The following is a 25,402-nucleotide window of genomic DNA, read 5'->3' on the forward strand; positions in this document are numbered from 1 at the left end:
ATTCCTACATGTACTAGAACTTCAGATAGCAGAGCTAAACCATCTGCAAATGCTAGGCAGTTTAATTAACACACTGTTTCTTCCTTCTCAGTTTTATTTCTTATACTTTTGTTATTATTGTGATGGTTATATATAGTGTGAAAACGTAAGTCAACTGTCAACATCACATGCAGGATAGTTTAGTTTATATGGCTAGTTGAAGTAGTCGTTGCCTGTGTTTCGTTTAAACAGATAAAATGAAGTATCATACTGTTATAAAATTCATCGTTTTCTGCCGTTTGCCGGCCGCGGTGGTCTCGCGGTTCTAAGCGCTCAGTCCGGAATCGCGCGACTGCTACGGTCGCAGGTTCGAATCCTGCCTCGGGCATGGATGTGTGTGATGTCCTTAGGTTAGTTAGGTTTAAGTAGTTCTAAGTTCTAGGGGACTGATGACCACAGATGTTAAGTTCCATAGTGCTCAGAGCCATTTGAACCATTTTTTTTCGGCCGTTTGTTACCAATAGTAATCAACTCCCGTAAAACACTGTGAAGGCTTACGAATGTCTTACTCCTTCATGTCTAACAGTTAGTAAATGGGCGCCTAAATTGGAACGTAGTCGTACTGTACTTGAAATTGATCCATGTGAAGATTACTTCACAAGCCACTGTAAGATGTGCGGTGGAGTCTGCGTACTGTAGCGTTAGCCCAGTCTGCACCCCTATTCCCGCAAACACACACACACACACACACACACACACACACAAACACACATACACACACACATACTTTTCTTCCCTTCTGTCCTGTTAAATTCGTGACTGGAAAGCAGGTGTAGAATCAGCACCTACAGCAGTAGTATAGTTTTGTGCACACTTCAGTTACTGAGACAAAATATTGTTTCGTATAACTTTTATGTAAGATCGGCAGTGTTATCACCTAGGACGGTGGTAAACCGTGCCCGCTTCCACGTGGGCTGGAACAGACATCTGCCCTTTTCTTGGGGGTAGCCAAGTGCCGAGAATTGTAATATCCACTTAGAAATATGAAATCTGTAAAAACAATTCACTCCAGCCAACGATTACAATTTACCTAGTGATCTGTAGAGTAGTCTGGCTGTTCATAGTTTCTAGATAACAGATCTTTTTGTAGTAGAAAAAACGATAAAAGTCCGCACTTGACCGAATTTCACCGATTTTGACGTCGCGGTCATAATGCGAGCTACATATTGGAGGAAATGGCACAGAACTGACTCATTTCCGAACGTGGGCTCTTAGAATTTTTGAGTAAAGCTTTCTGCGTCTCTGTAGTAAATTCCATGGCAAATTTGTTGCGCTATTATTTAAATCCTTTACATGTCTTCCATTAATCCACCTTGGCAAGGATTCGAGACCGACGAAAATACTAAAGAATTTGATGAACAAGGATTTTTGTAAGTGAGCACGTTTGTGCGTGCGCTACACTTGCTTAGGACTCTTCCAACAGTCTAGGACCGGCATTTGCCTTTCACGCTGTTGAATTTATTTAGCACTTCAGCGTAACTCGCTCCGGACAGAAACTCGCAGGTAGTTGGAGACTTGTGACTGACAACAGTGGCTGACCATCGATCGACAAGTCAGACGATGTTGGGCCCTTTCGTCTATTGACGCAACTTTCATTACATATATTTGTGCTGAGGACCAGCTGTGAGTCTTTATCCCAAGCACTGATCATTTGCAAGTCTCTCCACATTTCGTAGCGTCTAAGCGAAACTACAAAGGAAACGCACGAGACGGAACTGGACAGCCGACTGTTAACGACATTCCAAATAGCTGGCATTAAAGGTATATGCGAAACAAGAATATGGTTCATTTTATACTACGAATTGACTATGATGACATTTTTGTTGTAATGGATGCCGCATTTGTCGAACACTGACATTAGGCAGATCAGAAAGAAAATTTCCTACCAACGTTTGGACTGTTTTAAAAATAATCCAACTTAGTCCACATGCCAAAGGTTAGAGTCCAATGAAGAGGCTTTGGAGACCGATGTAGGCACTTGGAAGACGTTGGGAAAAATGTATTGGGCTACAAGGGATGAGATTAGAAAAAGTAGTGCATTTTTTACCTAAAAATTCGTGATTTTTCACGCTGCGATCGTGCTGTGTGTCCCTGAATGCATACCAATTTTTCAGTTAAATATTGTTTAGGCAATCGTTTAAGTAAGACCTAAATGGTGAACCTCTCCGAAATAAGCTAGAAACTGGACGAAAAGAATCAACTTCATAGTTTCAGACTATTATCCTTCAACACCCATCTTAAAGCAAAGATATTTTCTCGGAGTGGTGAGGTTTCGGTTGGAAGATGTCATTACAAAGCTTCCTGGCGCTAACGAGTTTATCAAGGGTTCCAGGAAAAAACAAGTTTTTTTAGCATAATTAATGTGTTTAAAAATGTTTTATAATATTGCAATGAGAATAAAATAGCTCTTTACACTTTCAGTTTTAGTTCAACGTCATTTTTCATTAGTGAAAATGAAGAAGTTCATCACATTTAAATCAGAAATTGCAGTCGTCTTCAGCGTTTTCGATTTACTATAGTATATATTGAAAATGATTTCCGCCTTGTCGTGTGAACAGTTACTGTTCTTTTTCATGTACTTTGTGTACACGAAAGTGCGCCTCTCGAATTCGGTCCTTCATTTCATTTCTCGATGCAAGCCATTTTTGACATACTGTTCCTAGATATGTCCACATTTTCTTAAAAAAAGTTAAGCCATAAGATAGCGGTGGCGAAGCCGCTGGTAAACCTCTCCCCTGCCATTGACAATAACACTCACATTCGTGCGTACACATACAAACACACACACATACACAAATTTTTGATCTTTGTGTGAGACAGCTGACAACATTCTCCCAGAAACAAAATTATCTCCAACCCCTCTATTAAGACAAAGGTTTTCGGGGGGATCTCTCTTGGTTACAGAGTGAATGCCGGATGGAAATCCGCTCATAAATGTTCCGAACTGGGGCCCCGTTGCTCTATGTCCAACTTGGATTTAAATTAAATGAACCGAATTCTTCATCAGTATGAATAAGAAATGAATAAAATGAAAAACAGAGACAGTGTGGCTTTCATGAAATAACTTTAACAATCGTGTTGTTAATGGAATATTTTCGAGCACTTCGTAGAACGTCTGCACAAATTCTGTGTAGCACTTAGCGGAAGTTTCTTTCTAACTACAACATTAAAAATGAATTTTTAAGCACAACCATTGCCCAACTTTTTTCCTTTCTAAAGCATTGTTGAACTGCTGAGAGCCAAGGAGCTTTTTAGATATTATCCTCGAACTAGCGCAATATACCGGACAGCAGACAAAAATTATTCAGTTACAGAACCTGTATTACACGGCACTAGTTAGAAATTTTGAAGCTTTTTCACTTCTCTATATACGCCAGCAGACTCCAGGTAAATTGCTGTTTATCATTCACTTCGTCCTTACAGGTTTACTTAAGATGTATTTTACCAGAGAAAGCTAGTACACACCATTTTGGAGGAAAAGGGGATCGCGTTATAGGTCTGAAAGAAACTGTACTGACTCACTGACACTTTTATTCTAATGTTTTAATGGTTACATTGTTGTCACAGTGTGGATTATTTTGTGCTCCACATCTTGAAGGATGTTAATGGCAAGCAGATACTGCAGTATTGTTTAAATGTGTGTGAATTCCTAAGGGACCAAACTGCTGAGGTCATCGGTCCCTAGACTCACACTAACTTAACGCTAAGGACAACACTCACACCCATGCCCGAGAGAGGACTCGAACCTCCGGCGGGAGGGGCCGCACGATTAGCGACATGGCGCCTCGAACCGCGCGGCTGCTGCAGATTCAGCTTCTAGCTAAGTGATGAAAAATTTATGAGACGTCTTGCTCTTCTGTTACAATTATATTGTTGAATATAGTAATGAAGATGATTACATGGCTTATGGCGCAATAATTGTATTAAGTGCGATGTATGCTGCTAAAGCCCATTACGTCTCATTCAGTGTACGATCTATGGACTTGTTTGATGATGATGATGTTTGGTTTGTGGGGCGCTCAACTGCGCGGTCATCAGCGCCGGTACAAAGTCTCATTTTTTTACGCAGTCCAATTTTTACACAGTCCAATCTAGCCACTGTCACGAATGATGATGATGAGAATGAAATGAGGACAACACATACCCCCAGTCCCAAGGCAGCGAAAATCCTCAACCTGGCCGGGAATCGAACCCGGGCCACGTGATCTACATGCAGCAACGCTAGCCACTACACCACGAGCTGCAGAGTACGGAGTTGTTTAACTTTAGCGACAACGTAATTTAATATATAGATCGTACCTTTTGCTTCCAGTTTCCTATGTCATTTGTTGTAGTACTCTGCGAATGCAAATGCCATAATAGTGTCATAAATTTAATAGAGAATTTATAAGAAGCTGGATTGAATCTGCGTTTCACATTGATAACTGATGGACTAGTACGGCAGAAATCCTAGTACGTAAGCTCATGTACTCCTACTTTCACAACAGTCAAAGGATGCGAAAGGCCTGGGGCCTCGTCAGAATGCAGCGGATTTTTGTCCAGAAAACGAAATGGTGCATAACTGCCAATTATTAGAATTGTAAATAAAAAGCCCCTTTTTCACTATTGTATGTTTTCCTCTTCTTTATTCGTTATGTCCACTTCAAAAGATCGTATGAACTTATCAGTATGTTATGACAGCTTCTTTTTCTTCTCCTCTTCCCAAAATCTCTTCATGAATTGGCTGTATTGCTTCATTCGTTCCTCTGTCAGCTGTTCCTTTTTTTTTTAAGCTTTCTCTGTGCATGTGTGATTTGGAACTAATATTCCAAAGACTTTGCGTTCTCTGATGGTGTCTCATGTGGCACTCGTATTCCGCAAGTCCCAGTGAACTTCTTCCAACCAAGTAATTTTCCTTTTTTTAATTTATTATATTAAGTATTTTTTCATTAATCAAGTGTTGTTCAGTCTGTAGATGTGACCATAGAACTCCAAGCGTCTTCCACTATTTCATCAGTGAACTTGTCTAATGGTGTGTGTAGGTGGCAGTTTTTATTACAATCATTATGCCATTTATATCAGTGGGTCATATATTTTTCTTTACCCTCAGGCTTCAAGAAGAATATAATAATTCCAATCCCAAAGAAAGCTGGTGTTGGCAGATGTGAAAATTACCGAACTATCAGTTTAATAAGCCATGGCTGCAAAATACTAACGCGAATTCTTTACAGGCGAATGGAAAAACTGGTAGAAGCCGACCTTGGGGAAGATCAGTTTGCATTCCGAAGAAATGTTGGAACACGTGCGGCAATACTGACCTTACGACTTATCTTAGAAGAAAGATTAAGAAAAGGCAAACCTACGTTTCTAGCATTTGTAGACTTAGAGAAAGCCTTTGACAATGTTGACTGGAGTACTCTCTTTCAAATTCTAAAGGTGGCAGGGATCAAATACAGGGAGCGAAAAGCTATTTACAATTTCTACAGAAACCAGATGGCAGTTAGAAGAGTCGAGGGACATGAAAGCGAAGCAGTGGTTGGGAAGGGAGTAAGACAGGGTTGTAGCCTCTCCCCGATGTTGTTCAATCTGTATATTGAGCAAGCAGTAAAGGAAACAAAAGAAAAATTCGGAGTAGGTATTAAAATTCATGGAGAAGAAGTAAAAACTTTGAGGTTCGCCGATGACATTGTAATTCTGTCAGAGACAGCAAAGGACTTGCAAGAGCAGTTGAATGGAATGGGCAGTGTCTTGAAAGGAGGATATAAGATGAACATCAACAAAAGCAAAACGAGGATAATGGAATGTAGTCGAGAATTAAGTCGGGTGATGCTGATGGAATTAAATTAAGAAATGAGACACTTAAAGTAGTAAAGGAGTTTTGCTATTCGGGGAGCCAAATAACTGATGATGGTCGAAGTAGAGAGGATATAAAATATAGACTGGCAATGGCAAGGAAAGCGTTTCTGAAGAAGAGAAATTTGTTAACATCGAGTATAGATTTAAGTGTCAGGAATCCGTTTCTGAAAGTATTTGTATGGAGTGTAGCCATGTATGGAAGTGAAACATGGACGATAAATAGATTAGACAAGAAGAGAATAGAAGCTTTCGAAATGTGGTGCTACAGATGAATGCTGAAGATTAGATGGGTGTAAGTAGGCTGTTTATGTTCTTATATTAGTAACGCCACCGCCACGTAGCTATCTGTATGAAAATCACTGGCTATGCTGTGTGCAGTCTGTGGCTGGTTTGCTTTGTTGTTGACTATTGTAGTGCTGGGCAGTTGGATGTGAACAGCGCGTAGCGTTGCGCAGTTGGTGAGCCGCCAGCAGTGGTGGATGTGGGGAGTGAGAGGGCGGAATTTTGAGAGCGGACGATCTGGACGTGTATCCATCAGAAAGAGTAAATTTGCAATATTGGATATCATGGACATATATATATATATATATATATATATATATATATATATATATATATAATGACATTTGATTACTATTAAGGTAAATACATTGTTTGTTCTGTATAAAAATCTTTGTTTTGCTAACTATGCCTATCAGTAGTTAGTGCCTTCAGTAGTTTGAATCTTTTATTTAGCTGGGAGTAGTGGCGCTCGCTGTATTGCAGTAGTTCGAGTAACGAAGATTTTTGTGAGGTAAGTGATTTGTGAAACGTTGTTGTTGTTGTGGTCTTCAATCCTGAGACTGGTTTGATGCAACTCTCCATGCTACTCTATCCTGTGCAAGCTGCTTCATCTCCCAGTAACAACTGCAACCTAAATCCTTCTGAATCTGCTTAGTGTATTCATCTCTTGGTCTCCCTCTACGATTTTTACCCTGCACGCTGCCCTCCAATACTAAATTGGTGATCCCTTGATGCCTCAGAACATGTCCTACCAACCGATCCCTTCTACTAGTCAAGTTGTGCCACAAATTTCTCTTCTCCCCAATCCTATTCAATACCTCCTCATTAGTTATGTGATCTACCCATCTAATCTTCAGCATTCTTCTGTAGCACCACATTTCAAAAGCTTCTATTCTTTTCTTGTCCAAACTATTTATCGTCCATGTTTCACTTCCACACATGGCTACACTCCATACAAATACTTTCAGAAACGAATTCCTGACATTTAAATCTATACTCGATGTTAACAAATTTCTCTTCTTCAGAAACGCTTTCCTTCCCATTGCCAGTCTACATTTTATATCCTCTCTACTTCGACAATCATCAGTTATTTTGCTCCCCAAATAGCAAAACTCCTTTACTACTTTAAGTGTCTCTTTTCCTAATCTAATTCCCTAGCATCACCCGACTTAATTCGACTACATTCCATTATCCTCGTTTTACTTTTGTTGATGTTCATCTTATATCCTCCTTTCAAGACACTATCCATTCCGTTCAACTGCTCTTCCAAGTCCTTTGCTGTCACTGACAGAATTATAATGTCATCGGCAAACCTCAAAGTTTTTATTTCTTCTCCGTGGATTTTAATACCTACTCCGAATTTTTCTTTTGTTTCCTTCACTCCTTGCTCAATATACAGATTGAATAACATCGGGGAGAGGCTACAACCATGTCTCACTCCCTTCCCAATCACTGCTTCCCTTTCATGTCCCTCGACTCTTATAACTGCCATCTGGTTTCTGTACAAGTTGTAAATAGCCTTTCGCTCCCTGTATTTTACCCCTGCCACCTTCAGAATTTGAAAGAGAGTATTCCAGTCAACATTGTCAAAAGCTTTCTCTAAGTCTACAAATGCTAGAAACGTAGGTTTGCCTTTCCTTAATCTAGCTTCAAAGATAAGTCGTAGTGTCAATATTGCCTCACGTGTTCCTATATTTCTACGGAATCCAAACTGATCTTCCCCGAGGTCGGCTTCCACTAGTTTTTCCATACGTCTGTAAAGAATTCGTTTTAGTATTTTGCAGCCGTGACTTATTAAACTGATAGTTCGGTAATTTTCACATCTGTCAACACCTGCTTTCTTTGGGATTGGAATTATTATATTCTTCTTGAAGTCTGAGGGTATTTCGCCTGTCTCATATATCTTGCTCACCAGATGGTAGAGTTTAGTCAGGACTGACTCTCCAAAGGCTGCCAGTAGTTCTAATGGAATTTTGTCTACTCCCGGGGCCTTGTTTCGACTCAAGTCTCTCAGTGCTCTGTCAAACTCTTCACGCAGTATCATATCTCCCATTTCATCTTCATATACATCCTCTTCCATTTCCATAATATTGTCCTCAAGTACATCGCCCTTGTATAGACCCTCTATATACTCCTTCCACCTTTCTGCTTTCCCTTCTTTGCTTGGAACTGGATTTCCATCTGAGCTCTTGATATTCATACAAGTGGTTCTCTTTTCTCCAAAGGTCTCTTTAATTTTCTTGCAGGCAGTATCTATGTTACCCCTGGTGAGACAAGCCTCTACATCCTTACATTTGTCCTCTAGCCATCCCTGCTTAGCCATTTTGCACTTCCTGTCGAGCCGGCCGGAGTGGCCGAGCGGTTAAAGGCGATACAGTCTGGAACCGCACGACCGCTACGGTCGCAGGTTCGAATCCTGCCTCGGGCATGGATGTGTGTGATGTCCTTAGGTTAGTTAGGTTTAAGTAGTTCTAAGTTCTAGGGGACTTATGACCATAGCAGTTGAGTCCCATAGTGCTCAGAGCCATTTTGAACTTCCTGTCGATCTCATTTTTGAGACGTTTGTATTCCTTTTTGCCTGCTTCATTTACTGCATTTTTATATTTTCTCCTTTGATCAATTAAGTTCAATATTTCTTCTGTTAACCAAGGATTTCTACTAGCCCTCGTCTTTTTACCTACTTTATCCTCTGCTGCCTTCACTACTTCATCCCTCAAAGCTACCCATTCTTCTTCTACTGTATTTCTTTCCCTCATTCCTGTCAATTGTTCCCTTATGCTCTCCCTGAAACTCTGTACAACCTCCGGTTCTTTCAGTTTATCCAGGTCCCATCACCTTAAATTCCCACCTTTTTGTAGTTTCTTCAGTTTTAATCTACAGTTCATAACCAATAGATTGTGGTCAGAGTCCACATCTGCCCCTGGAAACGTCTTACAATTTAAAACCTGGTACCTAAATCTCTGTCTTACCATTATATAATCTATCTGAAACCTGTCAGTATCTCCAGGCTTCTTCCATGTATACAACCTTCTTATATGATTCTTGAACCAAGTGTTAGCTATCATTAAGTTGTGTTCTGTGCAAAATTCTACCAGACGGCTTCCTCTTTCATTTCTTTCCCCCAATCCATATTCACCTACTACGTTTCCTTCTCTTCCTTTTCCTACTACCGAATTCCAGTCACACATGACTATTAAATTTTCGTCTCCCTTCACTATCTGAATAATTTCTATTATTTCATCATACATTTCATCAATTTCTTCGTCATCTGCAGAGCTAGTTGGCATATAAACTTGTACTACTGTGGTAGGCGTGGGCTTCGTGTCTATCTTGGCCACAATAATGCGTTCACTATGCTGTTTGTAGTAGCTTACCGCGCACTCCTATTTTTTTTATTCATTATTAAACCTACTCCTGCATTCCCCCGTTTTGATTTTGTATTTATAACCCTGTATTCGCCTGACCAAAAGTCTTGTTCCTCCTGCCACCGAACTTCACTAATTCCCACTATATCTAACTTTAACCTATCCATTTCCCTTTTTAAATTTTCTAACCTACCTGCCCGATTAAGGGATCTGACATTCCACGCTCCGATCCGTAGAACGCCAGTTTTCTTTCACCTGATAACGACGTCCTCCTGAGTAGTCCCCGCCCGGAGGTCCGAATGGGGGACTATTTTTCCTCCGGAATATTTTACCCAAGAGGACGCCATCATCATTTAACAATACAGTAAAGCTGCATGCCCTCGGGAAAAATTACGGCTGTAGTTTCCCCTTGCTTTCAGCCGTTCGCAGTACCAGCATAGCAAGGCCGTTTTGGTTAGTGTTACAAGGCCAGATCAGTCAATCACCCAGACTGTTGCCCCTGCAACTACTGAAAAGGCTGCTGCCCCTCTTCAGGAACCTTACGTTTGTCTGGCCTCTCAACAGATACCCCTCCGTTGTGGTTGCACCTACGGTACGGATATCTGTATCGCTGAGGCACGCAAGCCTTCCCACCAACGGCAAGATCCATGGTTCATGGGGGGGTTGTGAAACGTATAGGTTAATTTAGTCAGGGCCATTATCTTGTATGGATTATTGAAAGTCAGATTGCGTTACGCTAAAAGTATTGTGTGTCAGTTTAAGCACAGTCATGTATAATTTTTCGAAGGGGACGTTTCATGGGTAGAACACATAAGTAATGAGGAGGTATTGAATAGAATTGGGGAGAAGAGGAGTTTGTGGCACAACTTGACAAGAAGAAGGGATCGGTTTGTAGGACATGTTCTGAGGCATCAAAGGATCACAAATTTAGCATTGGAGGGCAGCGTGGAGGGTAAAAATCGTAGAGGGGGACAAAGAGATGAATACATCAAGCAGATTCAGAAGGATGTAGGTTGCAGTGAGTACTGGGAGATGAAGAAGCTTGCACAGGATAGAGTAGCATGGAGAGCTGCATCAAACCACTCTCATGACTGAAGACCACAACAACAACAACAACATACATTTTTCTTAGATTTTTTTGCTCTTCCTTTGCAGTTTCATCAGTTTTTGAATGGCTTCCTAAAGATGTAGTTTCTGAGGCATATAGTGCTTCAGGCAAGACTACTATCTTTTAATGCAGAAGTTTTGTATTACGGGATATCCGTTGTTTATTGCAGTGATTCCGTATTTCTCTGTATGCTTCCTCTAGTTTGGTGGCGCATTCTAAATTGGATTTACTGTGTAGTTCGGATGATCGTATGATTTCTCTGAGATAGCTAAAAGACGACATGTGAAATTATCCTATAATTCGTTTGTAGTGGGGATCTTCTGACATTTTTATTGTAACGTCCCCTTAGAAAAATTATGAATTACTGTGCTGGTAAACTTCTACGTTATTTGATACAAAGACAGCTGAGTAAAACTCAACTTACTCAGACATTTCTCTCTTTACTTATTCTGATCATCACTAAACTGACACAATATTTTTAGCACAACGCAATCTGAGTTTCAATAATGCCTACAAAAGAATGGCCCTGACTAACAATAATAACCTATACCTTTAATGAATCACTTACCTCACAAAAATCTTCGTTACTCGAACTACTGCAATACAGCGAGCGCCAATACTGCCAGCTACATAAAAGATTCTCACTACTGAAGGTACTAACTACTGATAGGCATAGTTAGCAAATGAAAGATTTTGATACAGGACAAACAATATATATATATATATATATATATATATATATATATATATATAATTTTGTGGCATCCAATTAACAAATTTTCTTTTCTGACGGACACACGTCCAGATCGTCCGCTCAAAACTCTGGCATCTCTCTCTCCAAATCCACCACTGCCGGCGGCTCACATCCAACAGCACAACGCTACGCGCTATTCACATCCAACGAGCGAATGTTCCAACAATGAGTTCAACCAGCCACATACTGCACACAGCAGTCAGGTATTTTCATACAGGGCGCTACGTGGCGTTACCAACATAAAAACCTAAACGGCCTACCTACATTATGTAAATTTTCCGTTAAATGAGTCTTCTCTTTTGATATTTCAAGGCCAGTCTTTGATGCTGCGTTGTATAATTCCTCTACGACGTACTTAAGTTTTCTCACTAATCGTAATGAAGATAGCTAGATTATCAGCGAAACCTAGGCGTTTCACTTTGATTCTATGTCGCGAGTTCCCTATGTTTATACCCTAGATTCTTCCCCCATTCTTTGATGATTTTGTCGAACACAACGTTAAACAGAAGCAGGGAGAGACTGTCTCCTTGTCTCACTTTTGTATGTACTCCAAAAGCATCAGACATTTTCCCCAGAAACTTAACTTGAGATGTTGTGTCTGTGAGAGCCTGGCAGATTTCCTTTCTAGTCTCCCTGTCTACGGTGAGCTCGTCTAAAGAGTTAAAAACAGTTTTTCTATCAACAGAATCATACGCCTTCTTGAATTCCACAAAGATACCATGCATGTTGGTACTTCGATGTATCCCTAATAATTTCTTCAAACATCAAATCTGCTCAGCACACGACCTAACTTTCCTAAAGCCTGTTTGATGTTCACCAGTTATATAACCTATTTGCTGTTCAACTCTGTTTCAGAAAGCTTTGGATAGAACATTGTATACAACTGCCAGAATAGGTAGGCGTCTCGTGTACTATTTTTAACATTTCTGCAGTAATGCCGTCCTCTCACTGCGCTTTGTTGTTTCTGAGTGACTGAATTGCTTCTCTTGTTCGTGGAATTGTTAGGACATGATAGTTCGGGTTTGGTGCAGGTTTTTCAAAATGCAATCTTTCTGCTGGAGGATCATGAAGGTAATCAGCAAGGCTCATGCTGTTTCCTTTATTGTTCGTCTCTACCATTCACATTAATTTGCGAAAACAAAATGTTGGTTGACCTAGTCCTCACGAAATGTATTGTAGAAATTTCGGGTTCTATTTTTCTGAAAATTCTCGTCTACTTCTACGAGCCTGCTTTTATAGTTGGCACATTTTTCGCGGCGAATTATTTTGAGATAGATTTTTCTCTCTTTAGGAAGGACTCCCATCTCTCAACTACTTTGATGTTCATTGCTGTAATTCTCTCTTTTTATTCATTCATTGACGGCTTCATCGTAGTTCTTGTTCCACCATCTTTATTTACGTTTCCTGAGTGGCTGCACCAGTTTCATGGCTGATGTTTCTAATGTGTTGCGGAGGCCTAGGCGCTCCTCGGAATCTTACAACTGGACATTAAATCCGGAGCCGAAGGCAGTTGCGTTTGTTCCATCACGTCAATTCTACAAGTTGAAAGTATAAGTGGAGGTGATTTTAGGACGAGATCACAAAATTATAACTGGACTGTTGAGATCGAGAATGGCTTCTAGACGTTATCTGGCTACGTCATGTTTGGTCCGCGAGAGCTAAATACGTTATTTCTCTGAAGTCCGCCGCAAGCCTGTGAGGACAGTCTTATTCGCCACCTAGGATGTGCCACGTCGGAGTATCACCTCTCCCCCTGCAACGACAGCGTAACAAGTTCGTGGGTATGTTTTCTTCTAATATTTCCTTTTTTTCATTTACGTGCGATATTAAGCGCTCGGGGTGTCCAGATTATCACTCTTCCGTTCCGTTCATTTGTTTTAGATTTGATATAGCTAAAATCTGAACCTAAATTTAAGCATTTGCTGAATACCGTGTTACTAGAGCAGATATGTTTTGTCATCTTGAGTGGGCGGCCTTATTTTTATTGCTTGGTCACCTAACAGAAAAAATAGTTTGGTAGTTATTGTGCGGCTGTCAATAATAGCTTACGAGTTTTGCCAATCGTTAGAAGAACTAGAAATGACAGTTTTCCGAATAAATCTTTATAAATGATAGAAGTAGGATGGAATAGCAAATATTGTTACGTGACAAAGTGTATCGTTAGGAGAGTAACTGCTGATCGTTTCTCCGCTAACCACTGTGTTGTGATTTAGGTGACAAGAATAGTGTAGACATTTTTAGCATGTTCTTCTAGCTCTGAGATTAGTTTGCCTGTTCACGATCACACAAAGCAAGAAATTTCTTTACTTCTGAAATAGATTGTTCATATTCTGCTTTAACAAATTTCTTTGTATTTAATTGAGAACTGGTCTGCTCCATTGTTCCCATTAACAATACACGATTGTTCCAATAACATTCAGTATTTTCTGTAGGAAAATTTTCTTGTTTTCCTGTATTCCATTTCGTACAATATTTAATAGTACGTAGACGAGCCTTTTTAAAAGATTTTCACACCCTGTTTTTTTATAATAGGCCGATAAATGATATGCCGAATACATTCCGCATACGGGTTAACGTGTGTAAGCCATGTAAAGATACTCGGTGAATTAAATTTATGAGAACAATAAACACGTAAAGTGAGAAATGGGAATCAATTTAGGGGCAAAAGTATCAGAACTCTTGTTATGGATTGCAGCAAAATACTAAAATCAGCGTTTTCCTTACAGAAAACAGCATAATAGATATTATATATCAGTAATTTATCATCTTCAACAATTCGTATGGTTTTACATTAGAATTTTATTCTTGGAAATCGCTGGGCAACTTACGGCAACCGTTGACCGTTATTCCGTGTCAAAACTCCGCAGCGAAACTTCGGGCTATGAGTGATCCACGTTAAGGTCTTGATTGCCTAGAAAAGATAACAAATATTTGTTCATGAGACGCGATACAGCTACGCTGAGCAAACGTATCGTAACGTAAGTAATCGAATTTATTGCTTTCTAGTGTTCACAATTCTTAACGAAACTGACCAAACTAAATTATTTTAAAATGAGATTATTAATTAAACAAACAGAATGATTTGTAAGTTTTTGAAAGGAAAAAGGGTGAAAATTGCTTCCGTCTTTTGGACATAATGATGAAATTATTAATTTTATTCCGTGTGTGTAGAGATTTATGCCGCTTTTGTTTATAGATGACTACATGTATTGCTTGTGGCATTAACAAACAATGATGCCATAAAATTAACATTCGAAACTAAATGTGTAAGAAAGTTCACAAGAATTTATTGAATTAAAAGTGCACTAATGAACCTCGCAACCACATTCAGCGATACTGTGAATATCTGTGCCCTCTTTCTCTAGTATTTCGTATTGTTAATTCCATTTCTTAAGTGGTGTATCCCGTTTGGTACTCATCTTCACAAGCATGGTTTATGGTCGTTTTCTATTGCAGCTACATAGCATATTCACACGTGCGCCATTCTCTTTTCATGTTCTGTTACACACACATATTAAAGATATTTCTAAGCGGAGACTGTATATTTTCTGGGCTTTGTATCTCTCTTTTTGGTTCTTTCTTACACTAATACAGCAACGTGGCATCAATAGGGACTCAGGTCATTTCAATAATGATGATATAGCTGTTACTCGTAAGCTAATACCGCGTAGACAAAAATATACTGCTGCACAATCACTTACTATTGCAGTACCAATGTAAGCTATTGTGTTCAGATACTGTAAAGCCACGATTAACGGTACCTCGCACTGAGAGCCGATAGACACACAATGCGTGGGAAATGGTATAAACAGAAACGTACAAGCTTGTCAAAATGGTTCAAATGGCTCTGAGCACTATGGGACTCAACTGCTGTGGTCATTAGTCCCGTAGAACTTAGAACTACTTAAACCTAACTAACCTAAGGACATCACACACATCCATGCCCGAGGCAGGATTCGAACCTGCGACCGTAGCAGTGGCACGGTTCCTGACTGCGCGCCTAGAACCGCGAGACCACCGCGGCCGGCGTACAAGCTTGTCATTTGTGGACAACGTCATCAGAGGATACTAAAAGCTCTGCCTTCCTCACATTAGGTTTTAGAAAGCAGTTGATATTTCAGATGTGATACATGATACATTTCCTAAAGAACTTCGTACAGAAAAAATGGTTCAAGTGGCTCTGAGCACTATGGGACTTAACATATGTGGTCATCAGTCCCCTAGAACTTAGAACTGCTTAAACCTAACTAACCTAAGGACATCACACACATCCATGCCCGAGGCAGGACTCGAACCTGCGACCGTAGCAGTCGCGCGGTTCCGGACTGAGCGCCTAGAACCGCTAGACCACCGCGGCCGGCACTTCGTACAGAACATAATAACCAATAGAGTTATGCACTTCGAACATTTTTATCATTTTCAAATGATTCATGTGCCTAATATCAGATGTGAAATAAACATAAGAAAGCTAACTGTCGAGTTACCAAAATCTTCAGTATAGGCGACGCAGTCGTTATGAAAGTAAGTAGTGAAAAAAATAAGTCTAACAACAGTAAGAAAACCAGTGTCATATGTAACAATTACCTCGATAGAAGTTATTCACATGTCTAGTAAATGAACAGCAAATAAAACCTTAAATCACAGAGAAACTTTTTTTTAAAATTAATGTGTCGTTAAGGAACTCGTTATATAAATTATTCGAGCGCGAATTACAGTTCTTTATTTTTGTTGGCGACAACAGACAAAACAACCTTTCGCTCCGTTGGTTATAATGAAGCCTTTTTTAACTGAAATTATTTATTTAAATTTGTATGTCCTGGTCATAATTTTAAAGTACCAAACTATGTCTTGTGGCTGTTATGAACCAATAGTTCACCTGAAAACACAAAATACAGGGCTGTGAAAATTAGTTGGAGTACAAACGCGAAAATGTTAATTCGAGACGCTTTATTGTATTGTAGTCCAAGAACTACACAGAGAATGTATTTACCGGCTATTAAAAATCTACAGAAGAGTGGTTCAGGGCATTTCTTCAATTAATATAATGGTACTGGCGTTGATGCAATTTACTCGTAGTTCTAAACGCAGAGAATTTACCGAATTGTTTAACAAGAACTCAAAATGTTATGCTGACTAGTTACCACTAGATTGTTTGCACAATAAAGGCAGCTGATGAGGAATATCCGGTAATGAGACGATATCTGGATGAGACACACTGAAGGACATAATAACTGGTTAACCCACAGCTGTTTAACAATTGCAGAACAGGATTTTTACTCTCAGGATTTTCACTGATTCTGAACGAAGCCAAAGTTTCAGATCTGTATGCAAACCATTTGATAGTTTTCTTTTTAAATAAAAATTCATATTAAGTAATTTGCATTTCAGTGTAGAACTCCATGGAATCTTTTCTTCAAACGAACAGTAAAACTAGATATTCTGCCACCATCTATGTGGCACATCAGGGGGAAAGGTTTCAAAGAAGGCGCCGGGGTAAAAGACAGCTCCGAATGTGACGTTCGGTTATAGTAAGATGCAAATATCACAGGCATTGAAACTTCGGATAGATTCTTGTGGCTGCTCGGTTCTTCTAATTAGTAAGCCGACTGCTCATATAAGCAGAAGGTCGAGGCGCAGTATTTGTGAGATACAAATTTAAATCGTTGATGTCCGTAGTAACGACCATGAATGATATACGATCAATTCATTTCACTTACTGTGATAATAATGACCGGTCTATCTTGAATTTGTGCGCAAGTGATGACAGCAATTCTTGGCTGGCGCATTATATGTGGCCTTTGTTTGCCACCGACGACTGACGAGCGTCAAGGTTGTTGAGAACTCAAAGGTATTTCTATGTTATAACAGTTACTCCACTGGCAATGATGAATCCGGGAATTCCTTTGCCCTGTTCCGCTAATGGCACTGTGGTGTTTACTGAGCGAAACGAGTGTGTTTCACTGGAAAGGTATTTGCACTTTCTCGTTTGTTTCTGACCGTTCTGGAGGTTATGCAAGGAAGCAGTCTGGATGATGTAGAATTACTGGGGAATAAATACAGATGGGCCTCATTGTAGATTCTGCCCTTTCTGTTTTCCAGTTATAATCGCGTGGACTGACGAGAATGTGTAACCGGCTGTACGCTACATTCTCCGAATGATAATTTCCCCGACGAAAGAGCGTAATTAGAAAAAAAGAAAGAATACTGGGTGACTCAGGACGAAAGGTACATGCTTTTACGGGTGGTAGTTCTGAATAAAAAATTTCGTATGGACATATGCTCTATTCCGAAAGGTTTCACTTTTGTACGTTTTTCTTGTATAACTCGAAAACCTCACCCTCTAGCGAAAACGAGTCGCAGTATAAAATTAAACTACATTACATTTCATATGAAAAAGGTCCTATTAATTTTTTTTCTCAGGGAATAATATTATGCACGAAGAGAGCTCGAAAACATTGAAAATCTCGTGCAACGCGCATATGCTAGAGCTTAGGCAGTTTTCGTAGGCCAATTTGAGGTAGTTTTCCCACTTGATAGACCTCAAGTGCCCTGTATCAAATTCTTCGTTTCAACTTGTTCTACACTGCTGTGTTACGTTTTAAACAATCACAATGTTTAATAATACAGAAAATAACAATGTAAATTAAATGTTTTTTATTTCATAAACCATTCGGAATATGGCACGTGTCCATACGACATTTCTTCTTCAGAATTATTAATACTATCACCCCTCAACCATGTACCTTTTCTTCCGACTCACCCTGTTTGGTGAATACTACCATACACCACATTTTTCACTCGCACGTAAACCGCAGTTGAGTTATAAATAATTATGTTTTGTAAGGATTCAGTCTTCCAGCGAACACAATACTCTTATTTTCTCAACCATGCATGCATGTTTCAGTTAAGTTTGAAGATTGTCAGATGAGTAACGCAGCCAATGTCACAAATTTAATAGTTTCACTACTCTACTTAACTGTTCTTTTGCTAGGAAGAAACGCTCTAATCCACGTCTTAATGTAGTCACGGCACGGACGATCCATTTCAAATTACTCAGACAGCATTCATAATACTGTAAAACAGTTATGTATTTTGAAAGATATTTGTTTTCCGGTACATTCGCAACATTTTCAAAACGAAATTAACAGTTTTGGCCACCACTGTCCATCTCCAGTTCATAAGACAAATACCGTGGTTCACTCAAACCACTGAGGAAACAATATTGGCCGTCAGGTTTCCTCAGTGATTTGAATGTATCACGAGATGTGTCTTACGATCTGAAGATAGCCATCGACGGCCGAAATCAACAATTTCTGTATTTTGATTGTGCCGGAAAATACATTATTTTCGAAAGAAGCGTCACCAATACGAATGAAATGTAGTTATTCCCAAAACGTATGTGTTAATATTTTGCTAACCGTGAAATGAAATGATCGTATGGCATTATTGGCCGGAGGCCCCATCTAGGGTTGTTCGGCCGCTTGGTGCAAGTCTTTCTATTTGACATCACTTCGCCGACTAGCGTGATCTTGTCATGAAGATGAGATGAAATGATTATCAGAACGTAAACACCTAGACCTTACAGACCATAGAAAGTGTAAATGTGTCAGTTTCAAATGTGCTGACAATAGACATTTAATTTTACTTTGAGATATTAGGGGCGAACGGAACATCACGCGACTTCGATACGGGTATATATGCACCGACATGTAGGCAACGTATTAGTGTAGCATTCGTGTCATTCCAACGTGCATGAGGTACAGTAAAAGTGCAAACGTGAGCTACGGCGATATAACCAAATGCGTCCAAACAGGACCAATGTGCTGTTTTTCTTTTTTTGGCTGCCGAAGGAGCAACACCGCTGGGCATTCATCGGAGAATGAAGAACGAGTATGGGACAGCATGCCTGTCGAAAACCATTGTTGTGGAATGGTGTGCGAAGGGGTCTTGCTGCTTCGCGACAACACGCGACCCCATGTCGCAAATGCCGTAACGCAGAAGTTACGCTCACTCAAGTGAGAGACACTTGGGCATCCGCTCTATAGCCCTGGTCTCTCGGCATATGATTATCACGTCTCCAGTCCCTTAAGAAGTGCCTTGAAGGTTCGACGATTCCTGTCGGACGTGGATGTGCAGCAGACAGTTACGGAGTTTCTAGAATGAAATTTTCACTCTACAGCGGAGTGTGCGCTGATATGAAACATCCTGGCAGATTAAAACTGTGTGCCGGACCGAGACTCGAACTCGAGACCTTTGCCTTTCGCGTTCAAGTGCTCTACCAACTGAGCTACCCAAGCACGACTCACTCCCCGTCCTCACAGCTTTAATTCAACGAGTACCTCGTCTCCTACCTTCCAAACTTCACAGAAGCTCTCCTGAGAAGGTACTGGCGGAATTAAAGCTGTGAGGAGGGGGCGTGAGTCGTGCTTGGGTAGCTCAGTTGGTAGCGCACTTGCCCGCGAAAGGCAAAGGTCCCGAGTTCGAGTCTCGGTCCGGCACACAGTTTTAATCTGCCAGGAAGTTTCAGTCACGGAATTCTTCGGACAGCAGAACACGTTGTTTTATCAAAAAAACGTTTTGATTGTCCCTTACAATTAGTTCGTCTGTTGCGTTGAATGCGATATTACTGACGTCTTTGTTACTGCGTAATTCAGACATTCGGCAGCTGCCTTAGGTCAGGGCTTCTAAAACTCTGCATTAGGCATTGGTATATTTGTTTCGAAGTTGTTTCTCATCGTACATAGAAAAATGTATTTATATTCGTATGATGGTAAATCAGTTGATGCCGTTGCATGATTCTGTACGAAATATGTCGCTAACTAACAGGAGAATACTAAAATAAAATAATGATTCTGAGTTCTATCTGTTATGCCACTGGGTTTCCATCATAGCTAAGAATGAGCCCAGTCGTAATCGGAATTTCTTTCTCAGAGCGCTACTTCTACATATGGCTCAAAACGTAGGTGATGTAATACTGGATTTGGTGACGGATATATTGTCGCAGCTTTTTGCAATCCTAGTAAGGTGTCTAATTAGTAAATCATGCAAATGAAACTAAACTAGTCTTCTTAATAACGACGAATTAACTTGTGAGAAGAGTCAAATAATGTAAAGTTTTAAAAGCTTTGTTCAAGCATCTATAAATAACTGTTGCCATAAATTTGAAGTTGTGAGAGTTGTTCCCCCTCAGGACTTCGCCGTCCTTTTTTTGCATAGGAAACCCTTCAACTGTAAAAACCTTATCTCGAATTGTGAAAATCAGTCTCAAGCGTGAAGTCTAGTGCCCGTTTTATCTATTTATGTATTTTTTAAAATACGTAACACTGTGCTGTCTGTGATAATAATATTTATTCTGCGACCGGTTTCGGTCTTAAACCATTTTCAACGGCACAAAATTTATCGTAGGTTTATCACATGTCATGAATGCTTTGACATACGCTACTACTGAAAACCATAATTGCCAATAAAACTGAAAAATGTAGCAAGATTACAACACGATGGTTCAGCTATCACAGGCTGCGACAGACTGACATGGTAGATTTAGAGACATACGCGCAAACCACTTACTGCTCCGTAAAACAATGAGTTTTGTAAGTATAAAGGAATTACACCTATCGTGCGACTTAAACGGCATATGAGGCTGTCATTATTCCGGTATCGTAATATCTCAGTTTGAAACACGTGTTTGCATAGATTAAGTGCCGTTTGGTTTTACAACACGTGGAGAGCTAATTTAAACAAATAAACTACAAGTGGAGATCAGAAAGACGGGAAAAGGTACACTCCTTCTGTGGGGACACTAACGGTAATAACGCTTGTGAAAAGTGCGCCAAAGAAAAGATAAGGTAAAAACTGCCTCTCTTAGGTACAAAGGAATTTCTGTACTCCAACGAAGCGTATAAATCGATCTTTTTATTCTATAGTTAAAGTTCTTTCATACGAGCTGCTCCGTCGTGTTCGTGGCTAATAAACATACGGCTGAACTTCTTATCTGGAACTGGCTGTGGTCACGAGAGCCGGGACATGCAAGTTACCTCCTTTCATGGATAACAGAACTCAAGTTGGTCGCTGTGTAATATACACTATCAAAACCAATTTTTAGTGCCAACTTCAGCAGTTTTTTATCGGAAGAGACGTCATGAGAGCACGACGTGACTGGTGCACAGGTAAACTTAGTCTCTTCGCTTTCATTTCTGGTTACGAGTAACAAAGCGCAGTGTCTTCCTGTAAGAGCACTAATACGTTTTTGTAAGCTTGAAACCCTTGTATTCATTTAAGAAATTTTAGACGATGAAACGTATTATCCAACAGGTATACCAAGTTGACACTTTTACGTCAAAATCTAACAGAATGATTGCAATTATAGTAGAGTAAGAAAATGGAAAAGAACAGTTGTAACTTGGTCGACTTGATAAGGCTGTAAAAGCCAAATCGTAACATGTAACGACACACGTTTTGGCATACTCATAAACGATTTTATCATAAATCAGAGTGAATTTACATCACACACCATTGTCCTCTTGTGAGCACTCTCGCTCGTAGCAATTAAATAGAAACGTACAGGCATTGTTCTATTCCACAGCAACAATGCAGAAGAGGCGAAGTCGGCCAAACAGGCTGCGAGATTCTAGCACGGTGGGAACGTCGATCTGCAATAAACCCAAGCTTTCGTCAAGGGAAACGTACTTGGGAAATAGACAGTGATGTTCGCAGCGCATTCTGGCACGTGGATGTGTAGAAATAAAATTAAAAAAGAAAACCTTCCTACTTATCGTCTCAGAAATTTCACTTTGAACTGCGTGTCGCGAATAACAAGTAAAGAGAGCATTGGACACGTAGTTATGCTTATCTGTATTTTCACTTCTCTGTTATTAACGTTAAGAAACAGGCATAGCCCGCAACAAAACCATTGTTATAGGTCGAAAAATAACTGTAGTTTCTTGATAAAGAAAACCACAGTTTTTCACTGCCACATCCAGGAATGTTTTACTTTTGTTATTGTACTGTAACTGAAACCATCTCATAATAAGACTGTGAAAGAATGAGAAGCTCGTCTTGACATAAGGAATGATATAAGATTTGTGTAATTTCTTTGACCAGTGTACTACTAAGAGTAAAGTTTATGTCTCGCTGTCCGCCTGCTTATCTGGGCGGTAACGTGATCGCCTACTATGGAAGCGGGCCCAGGTTCGATTACCGGCCGCGTTGGAGCTTTTCTCCGCTCAGGAACTGGGTGTTGTTTTGTCCTAATCATCATTTCATCCTCATCACCGGCGTGCAAGTCCCCCAATGTGTCGTTGAATGAAATAAGACTTGCACTTGGCAGCCGAACATACCCGAATAGGCGCCTCCCGGTCAATGATACCATACGCTCATTTCCATTACTTTTTACTGTCTCGCTAGACAATGTGCCGTTTTAAAATACTTGTTCATAAACAGACTGTTAATAACCTCTCAGAAACACAGCTCCCTAACGTGTCGATTGATAATTCCTGCCACGCCAGGACTTCCTGTCCCACACCAGAAAATAAAAGGGTAGAAACAACTTTTCACTTTCTGTGCCATAAGTGTCGTTTCCGACCTTCATCGCTGAATAAAATCTTTTGGATAAGTCGCGCGTTCCGTTCAAGGTTCTTCAGTATAATTTAAAACAAAACTTCCTTTGGAATGCATTTACATTGGACTTTCTCTCGCCGATGTATCGTTGGCTCTTGATCAAAGTGTCAGTAAGGGGCAATTACCTCAGGACGCTGGTCTCCGTCTTCGATCAGTTGTGGTACTAGTATCATACAAACAGCTGCTAAAACTGGCTTTTTTCTTGTTGAGAGACGGGGAATTCATGGTGCCTATTTGATGCACTCTGCGCAGACATATCAGTCATGCAGATAGTCTGAGAAATGCATCTTACAAAAAATTCAACATATGTGTTAGAAGCTTTTAATGTAACTGATACCTGATTACAGAACATTTCCGCCTGTTGCTTTAGTAAGTTATGACTAGAGAATATTTTAGTTAAATGTCAGAGTATAAGTCGAACAGCTTTCTGCAAAACTTCGCTGCAGGCATGCATTTGTGTACACAAGGAGCCAACCAGGCGGCCAGGATGTCTGCTACAGATAACGCTCTGGACATAGCTGGAAACGAGTTCTCATTTGAAGATAGGCCAAGACAGCAGCACGTGGCTGTCACTTGTCAAAACACCAATAAGGAAAGGGTGGAGACAATGCTCTTGACCGGAAAGACCCAACTACTATTCTCGGCTGTTAGATGGAAATTACGGTGATCACGTATAGATAATGAAGCAGGTCGTGTGCAACCAGATCTGAATAGAAAAGGGCCCTTAATAAGAGTATATATAGTATCAAATCAGTAATAGAGTACTTCTAGAGAAGAGCAGTAAGGTAGCGGAATGGCAAAGTACCGAAGAAGTGTCCAGGAGGAGCCAGAAACATAGGTTGACAGCAGCTGCTACTGACGGAGCAATAGGACTGCATCCACAAGAAGACAGTACTACTCAGGCGGCACAACTACAACTGATGGAAAAGTAGCAATTTTACAAGTGGCTTATGTATATTTCACTGAACAGTGGTGAACAGAAGCAGCCTATCTTGGTCTCAATTAGCAGTGTAGCGGATTTCATTCGCTATTAGGAACAAGTAGCTGTATAGTACTCGCTCCTGTGCATTAGGCAAAGCGTCCATTGATTAATATTTAGGCCAAGTGGCCATTCATTCTGTAGATGGCAGAACAAGTGGCAACGATTGCACTTGTCTCTGAGCTAGGCACCTCAGGCAGAGCATTTAATAGTGACTAGAACAAGAAGTCATGTGGCTCTTGTCTCTTGACAATGGGGAGCCCTTGTGTAATAACTGAAAGAGGTTTTGAGAATAAAAATTTGATATCAAGAGTGACTTATATATATATGTTAAAGGATTGTTGGTCAGACACCTCACATATAAATAGTCTAATGGTGAATGAAACTGTTTAAAAGTTCATATTATTTTTCTACTTAGGCAGATCACGGTCTCTATCAAAGATCCTTCTCTGTTACCAATACCAAACATAAACAACCACCCAACTCTCTCTCTCGACTGTTATAAAGGTTAGTTACGGGGAACACAACGGAACATTATTGTCGTTAACTCCTGGTTGCGCCATGCATGCCACACCATCTCTATGTTACTAGCTTGGACCTGTGGTGGGGCGCGACGTAAAGTTTTGATGTGCTCTGTGTGTGTGTCTCTCTCCGTGTGTGTGTGTGTCAAAATAGTTGACGGCAACATAAGGGAAAAGAGACGCGAGAGCCAAGTTGATAGTCAGAGATAATACGAGTAGCTGGCTGGATGTACGAAGTAAAAACTCTATTCCGATAAACAGACGATTGACTTAAGTAGAATGTTCAAGCCAGACAACACTTAGGATAATCACTAGCGTGACAGGTTGTGTATATTTTATTCAGAGACTGGGGAATGATAGAATACAGACCATCGTGTTCAGTACATGCCAGAACATTAGTTTAAGTCAAAGCTCCTTCTCTCTTCCTACCATCAGCTCTAAACAAGCAAAGGGGCTCTACTCCCTCTCAACTCCTTTATAAGCATTAATTAGAGGAAATACAACCGAACCATATTGTCGATAACGTACTGACTGCGCCAAACAGACCAAACAATCTCTATAGCGGTCATATAGGTTGAATACCACATTTTGCGACTATAATAAAAGTATTATTAAAACCAAACGCGTTTCGCTTAATATTAAACCATCTACAGTGGTCAGTGTAACAATATGTTTTTTCTTACACTTTTGATTGCTAGAATCATGAATAGTTTTCACGTTTTTACTTTTTACTACAAACAGTATTAATTATTTTCGTTATAGACTTTTTCGTCGCAGACATTATTATTCCTGTTCTTCTACACATGTGTGGTAGATTTTAGCACATAGCATTTTCAGTAACACTAAATATATTCACGTTTTTGTGCCGTGACGAACCACTGTCTCCTCGCCGTTTACTGTACT

The sequence above is a fragment of the Schistocerca nitens genome, chromosome 1 (genome assembly GCF_023898315.1).
Source record: "Schistocerca nitens isolate TAMUIC-IGC-003100 chromosome 1, iqSchNite1.1, whole genome shotgun sequence".
Taxonomy (NCBI): Eukaryota; Metazoa; Arthropoda; class Insecta; order Orthoptera; family Acrididae; genus Schistocerca; species Schistocerca nitens.